Source organism: Leucopleurus acutus (genome assembly GCF_964270905.1).
Source record: "Leucopleurus acutus genome assembly, chromosome: 2".
Taxonomy (NCBI): domain Eukaryota; kingdom Metazoa; phylum Chordata; class Mammalia; order Artiodactyla; family Delphinidae; genus Leucopleurus; species Leucopleurus acutus.
Genome location: NC_139143.1, coordinates 137667908 through 137674569, shown reverse-complemented (window position 1 = coordinate 137674569; position 6662 = coordinate 137667908). Strand labels below are relative to the sequence as shown.

The window sequence follows — 6662 nt, the reverse complement described above, 5'->3', positions numbered from 1 at the left end:
CCTAGGCATTAGGATTTTTTTACAGTATAGTTTACATACAACACATTGCACACACACTAGGTGTGCAGTTCAATGAGTTTTGACCATTGTTCACCCTCTTCTAACCACCACCCTAATTAAGATAGAGATCTTTTACATTACCCAGAAATGTCCCTTTCCTGTCAGTCTGTCCCACCCCCACCCTAAGTAACACATGTTCTGATTTCTATCACCATAACTTAGTTTTGACTGTTTTTTAATTCCACACAAAATTTATAAATGGAATCAAATGGTATGTACTCATTTGTGTCTTGCTCAATATACTTTTGAGATTCATCAATGTTAATATGGATAGCAATAATTTCTTCTTCTTCTTCTTCTTCTTACTATGCTTTTAAATACAAAAAATTCACAATTTGTTTATCTCCTGTTGGAGAACACTTAGTTTGTTTCCGGGTTTCATTATTATGAATAAAGGTGCTATGAACGTTCTTATATGATTTTTGTGTACATATATTTTCATTTCTCTTGGGTAGATGCTTGGAAGTGGAATTCCTGGTCATAATGTGGGTATATTCTTTACAATAAACTGCCAGACAGTTCACCAAAGTGGTTGGACTGTCTTATCCCCCACTAGCAATGTACACAAGTTCTAGGAGCTCCACGTCGCTGTTAACACTTGACATTTGTCACTCCTTTAAAATGCAGCCATTCTAGTCGGTAAGAAATTGTATCTCACGGTTTTAATTTGCATTTCTCTGATGAATAACGAGGTATTCACACAAATTTACATGGTATTTTCGCGAACACTGGTAAAAAACGTTTTACGCGTGTACTAGTGATTCATATAACTTCTGAAACGTCTGTTTTGAAATCAAGGGTTTTCTCCATTTTTTCAAAACTGGCTTTTCTTTTTATTATTGATTTGGAGGAGTTCTTTAGTTGACTCCTGTTTGGGCTACCCTGTACCTGCTTTTATTATTCTTATACAGTCAGTAAGAGTTTTTAACTTGTAATAGCCCCATGTTAGTACCGCTATGGAGAATGAGGGGAGAAAGAATATTATTGGCGTGCAGGGGTGCAGAGGGGCAGAGAGGAGAGCAATCTCAGGAGGCTTGAGAGTGTACAGGGTGGTCAAGAGGAATCAAGCTGGTAGCAGGCTGGCTGAGTGAACCATGGAAGGAGACTTGCAGCCACCCTCTCAGGAGGAGCCCCCTGAAATCTTGGGTAGGTCCTGACTTCCACACAGAACAGGGACCCAGATTAAATATATATGTGTGTGTGTATATATATATATATATATATATATATATATATATACACACACACATATATAGTTATCTGTGTATATATATATATATATATATACACACATATATAGTTATCTGTGTATCTGTGTATATATGTATGTAGCTGTATATATATATATGTATATACACATATACATATTATATATATGTGTGTGTGTGTATATATATATATATATATATATATATATATCGCCAGAAGGCTGGTGTACTTGGATGCTTTCGTGTCAAAGACACGATTCAGGCCCTTTTTAAAAGTTTTTTAAAATTTTTTTATTGAAGTATAGTTGATTTACAATGTTGTGTTAATTTCTGCTGTACAGCAAAGTGATTCAGTTATACATATAGATACATTAGTTTTCATATTCTTTTCCATTATGGTTTATCACAGGACACTGAATATACTTCCCTGTGCTATACAGTAGGACCTTGTTGTTTATCAGGGCCTTTTATAAGTGATCTAAAAACTAATATGTGACCCAACTTCTTCCTCTCTGTGAACTCCTCGAGGGCGGCAACAAATTCTTTTAGAGTTTCTTAGAATAGAAAAAATCCAACTTGTGATGCCACAGAATATTGGCTCCTCTGTCATGTTCTCGGTTCTCCTCTCAGCAGTTGTTTGCTTAGGTTACAGGTACAATTAGCAAGCTGAGGCTTTAATGTATGGGTAGAGGCTTATTATTATTACCGGCTTTAATGTGACTGTGGCTTAAGTCTTATTATTTTTGGACTTCAGTCATTACTGTCGTTATTAGATCTGCTAATCATCAGTCATTTCAGAGACAAAACCAATAAAACACCAGGAACTGGAATACAAAGGGCAGTATAATCAACTCTGTTATTCAGGGATTCATTAATTCAAGTCCCCAATTTAGAATTTATTAGAGTTTCCCCATTGGATATGCATTCGAGTTTAACTCTGTTTTGTTAGTAGCAAAAGACATTGCAAAGCCAAATGATAAACAAGATTGCAAGAGGAATGTTCACTCAAAGAAAACAGTAGGATGAGAACATTGGGAACTCATTAGAGGTGTCCATGTACTTAAACAATTAGAAGCATGCATGTATTACACTAAGATATCACAATGTATTTTGCTGATTTATTTTTCTCTCTGTGTCCCTCATTAGACAGGGCTTGGTTGAGGGCAGGAACAATGATCCTGCACAGAGTAGGTACTTAGCATGTGTTAGGTAAATGAGCAGGTCCTTCCGTGCGGCCTGGAGGGCTCAGGTGTTAGTCAGACTCATGGGTCCTTACACGTGTGTGTGTGTATGTGTGTGTGTGTGTGTGTGTGTGTGTAAAACTGTCAGTAGGGTCCACTAAGCTGGAGTTGGGAGTGCAAGAGGCTTGTCGGAGACAGTGTCTGTATAAGATAAAAGAGGGGTTCTTCCCTTTTGCGACCATCGCTGAAGTGCTAGCGGCCGAAATGAAGTTCAATCCCTTTGTGACTTCTGACCGAAGCAAGAACCAGAAAAGCCATTTCAACGTGCCTTCCCACATTCGCAGGAAGATTATGTCTTCCCCTCTTTCTAAAGAGCTGAGACAGAAGTACAATGTCCGATCCATGCCCATCTGAAAGGATGATGAAGTTCAGGTGGTAGGAGGGCACTACAAAGGGCAGCAAATTGGCCAAGTAGTCCAGGTTTACAGGAAGAGATATGTCATCTACACTGAACGAGTGCAGCGGGAGAAGGCTAATGGCACGACTGTCCACGTGGGCATTCACCCCAGCAAGGTGGTTATCAGCAGACTAAAGCTGGATAAAGACCGCAAAAAGATCCTCAAACATAAAGCCAAATCTCGCCAAGTAGGAAAGGAAAAGGGCAAATATAAGGAAGAAACAACTGAGAAGATGCAGGAATGAAGTAATCTTGCATACAACTTTCATTAAAAACTGTTAAAATGGAAAAGATAGAAGATAAAAGAGGGGAAGAAGCAGGACTGTGTAGGAAAAGCCTGAGACCATGATCTGAGAGAGTCTTGGATGACCCACTGGGAAGCTCTGGAACAAGATTGCCCATCAGAACAGGTCCACATTGGGCAAAAACCACCAGGCCCTAGTATCCTGCCATGCTTAGCTGTTGGCTAGGGGTTGCTGTAAAGGAGCATGACCTCGGCTCCTAAGCTGATCCTGAGGCAGATGCTGAAGATGCTGATCTCTGGAGGCTGCCAGCCAGCAGGGCTCCGTGCAGCCAAGCAGCCACTTCGTTCCTGAAGGGAGGTCTCCCCACCTCTCCTCTGACCTCTCTCTCTTCCTCTCCTCTGTGTATTGGGAGACAGAGAGCTCCATTTCGCCAGGGCGCCCGGTGTCCCCAGTATTGGGCTGACATTATAAGTCAGTTAGCCAAGAGGAAGGGGCTGTGAATTACCACTGTGGTCCAGCACCAGTAGGAAGTACCAAACCCCAGCCAGGGCAGGGACAGGTTTGGATGGCACTGGCTGGCCCCCGAAACCCCCGGGCTAGCTGACCTGGTTCGCCCTGGTCGTTTCAGTAACCTCACAGGGCCAAGACCACGCATCTTACACAATTGAATTTTATGGCCCCACCTAGGATGCTATGAGGGGATTTTATTGAATCTTTATTTTCAGTTATAAAAGTCAAATGTGGTCTTTGTAGACAATTTAGACAATGCAACCTATTCTAGGAAATAGAGTAAAAATCTGTCATGATATCACCTCCCAAAGACAATTATTAGCAATTTTGTATTTTCTCTTCCAGTTACATACATAACAAAATATCCCCCCTCTCCCCATTTATCAAATGTCATGTACATTTCTCAAAGACAGACAATTCTTGTTCGTTCTTTAGCATAGCCTGAGACTGGACTGAGAAGTTCCCAGGCTAAAGTCAGATGACGGAGTGGCTTAGAGGAAGGAGCGTGGGCTGGGCAAGGTGGAGCTGTCACTTCCAAAGCTGTATTTTGCTTTGGGCACTCTTTGAGGGTAGAACTGAGGATCCTGGGACCTCATCATGAAAGGACTTCTTTCCTCTCTTTGTGTTGGGGTCAGGTTGGGCTTGTGGATGTTTACGGGTCTGGGAAAAAACACGGGGCTAAGGCAAACTCACGCTTTGGGTCCATGCGGGTGTATGACTGCCACCCATGCCACCATGCGGAATGGCAGACCAACTCATCTAGCTTACCTTTACTAAGTGCCTATGTGTGATAGAATATTCTTCTTGCCCTGAAGGAGTATAAAGTATAGTGAGGGAGATGGGAAAACTGACCTTTAAAATACATTCTGGGACTTCCCTCGTGGTGCAGTGGTTAAGAATCCACCTGCCAATGCAGGGGACACGGGTTCCAGCCCTGGTCCGGGAAGATCCTACATGCTGCGGAGCAACTAAGCCCGTGCATCACAACTACTGAGCCCGCATGTCTAGAACCCATGCTCCACAACAAGAGAAGCCATCGCAATGAGAAGCCCATGCACCACAACGAACAGTAGCCCCTGCTCACCTGAATGAAGACCCAACGCAGCCATAAATAAATAAATAAGCTTATTTTAAAAATAAGTAAATAAAATAAAATACATTCTGATATCTACTAAGTAGCAAGAGGTACATAATACAATGAGAGAATAAAGGAGGGAGTGTTTATCTGCAACATATGTGTCGGGTCTCCATGACTGCATTGGCTCTCTAGAGAAAGGGGCAGTCAAGGGTGAGACAACACCATGTGTAAAACACAAGGGTGAGAGGTATGCTTGGGGAAGAGACAGATGCTTAGTGAGACTGAAAACTGGGCACGAAAGGGATGGGGCTTTGCATGATTAATTTCACTGAATTAAAAAAATAATGACTGAATCCTTATTAGGTGTTGGGCTGGGGATACAAATTAAATAAGATGGAATTTTAAGTCACAGTGTTATTGAGAATGAACCAGGAAACATTGATTGAGACCTAGCAGATTCAAGAATTCCAGGAGTTCTACTATGGCAGTTCTCAAAGTCTAACTCAAGCCAGATATACTTTTAGTAATACCAAATTCTTGGTCTTCCCGTCCAGGAGAAGTTACATCTGAAATATAAAAATTAACCAAATAATTTAGTTTATAATACCTTTTAAACAAACTCTTTCTAGAATGTGCAGTTTTAAAACATATCTAATGCACATATATTGTTATGGGCTGAATTGTGTCCCCCCAGATTTATACATTTGGGGGAAGTTCTAACCCCGATACCCCAAAATGAGACTAGAATTGGAAATAAGGCCTTTAAAGAGGTGATTAGTTAAAATAGGCTGTTAGAGTGGGCCTTAATCCAATCTGACTTTGTGTCCTTTTTTAAATTTTTTATTTATTTTATTTTTGGCTGCGTTGGGTCTTCATTGCTGCACGCAGGCTTTCTCTAGTTGTGGTGAGCGGGGGCTACTCTTCTTTATGGTGCGCAGGCTTCTCATTGTGGTGGCTTCTCTTGTTGCGGAGCACAGGCTCTAGGCACAGGCTTCAGTAGTTGTGGAACACAGGCTCAGTAGTTGTGGCCCATGGGCTCAGTAGTTGTAGCTCGTGGGCTCTAGAGCGCAGGCTCAGTAGTTGTGGCGTGCAGGCTTAGTTGCTCTGCAGCCTGTGGGATCTTCCCAGAGCAGGGTTCGAACCCGTGTTCCCTGCATTGGCAGGTGGATTCTTAACCCGTGTGCCACCAGGGAACTCCCCTGTGTCCTTTTAATAAGAGGAAATTTAGATGCATAAAGAAACAACAGGGACATGAATACACAGAGGAAGGACCATGTGGGATTACAGCTAGAAGGCAGTCATCTGCAGGCCAATGAGAGAGGCCTCAGGAGAAACCAACCCTGCTGACACCTTGATCTTGGACTTCCAGCCTCCAGAACTATGAGAAAATAAATCTCTGTTAAGTCACTCAGTGTATGGCATTCTGTTCTGACAGCCCTCGAAAACTGATATACATATGATCTGGCCAGATGTGTACATGCATTTTAACACATACTTTTGTTGTTTTTGTGTTTAAAAGTCTATACTTCATCCTGTAGAAATCAGGAACCATGTAGAGTTTTTAAGAAGAGTAGTGACAAGATCAGATCTGTGTTCTAAAAAGAAAATTCTGATGTCAACCAGAAGGCCAGACTGGAAAGAACCTAGAAATCTAATGAGAGGCATTGACCTCAAGCGGAGGCTCATCCTTGGTCTAAAGTTTCAGAAATATCTGGAGAGTAATGCAGGGGTGCATTAGTGAGCTCATGATGGGAAATGTATTTTGCACAGTTATACCCATAGGCCTGAATTTAAACTTTTATCACCGGCTAGACTAGCCTGGGTGGCAAAGCATTCTGGGGGAAGTTGTCTTCGCTTGTCTGTGAGATCCCTGAGTGTTGGACACCAGTCTCTTATAGAAAACTGGTGCATTTCTTTTTCAAA

At 41.8% G+C, this 6662-nt stretch overlaps 1 pseudogene across 1 annotated transcript; it reads left to right on the top strand.

Annotated features, from left to right (window-relative positions):
• The first annotated feature begins 2694 nt into the window (after positions 1 to 2694).
• On the top strand, positions 2695 to 3151 carry LOC309957893 (large ribosomal subunit protein uL24-like; annotated as a pseudogene). The gene has a single exon. The product of its transcript is annotated as a large ribosomal subunit protein uL24-like (transcript).
• The last annotated feature ends 3511 nt before the right edge of the window (positions 3152 to 6662 follow it).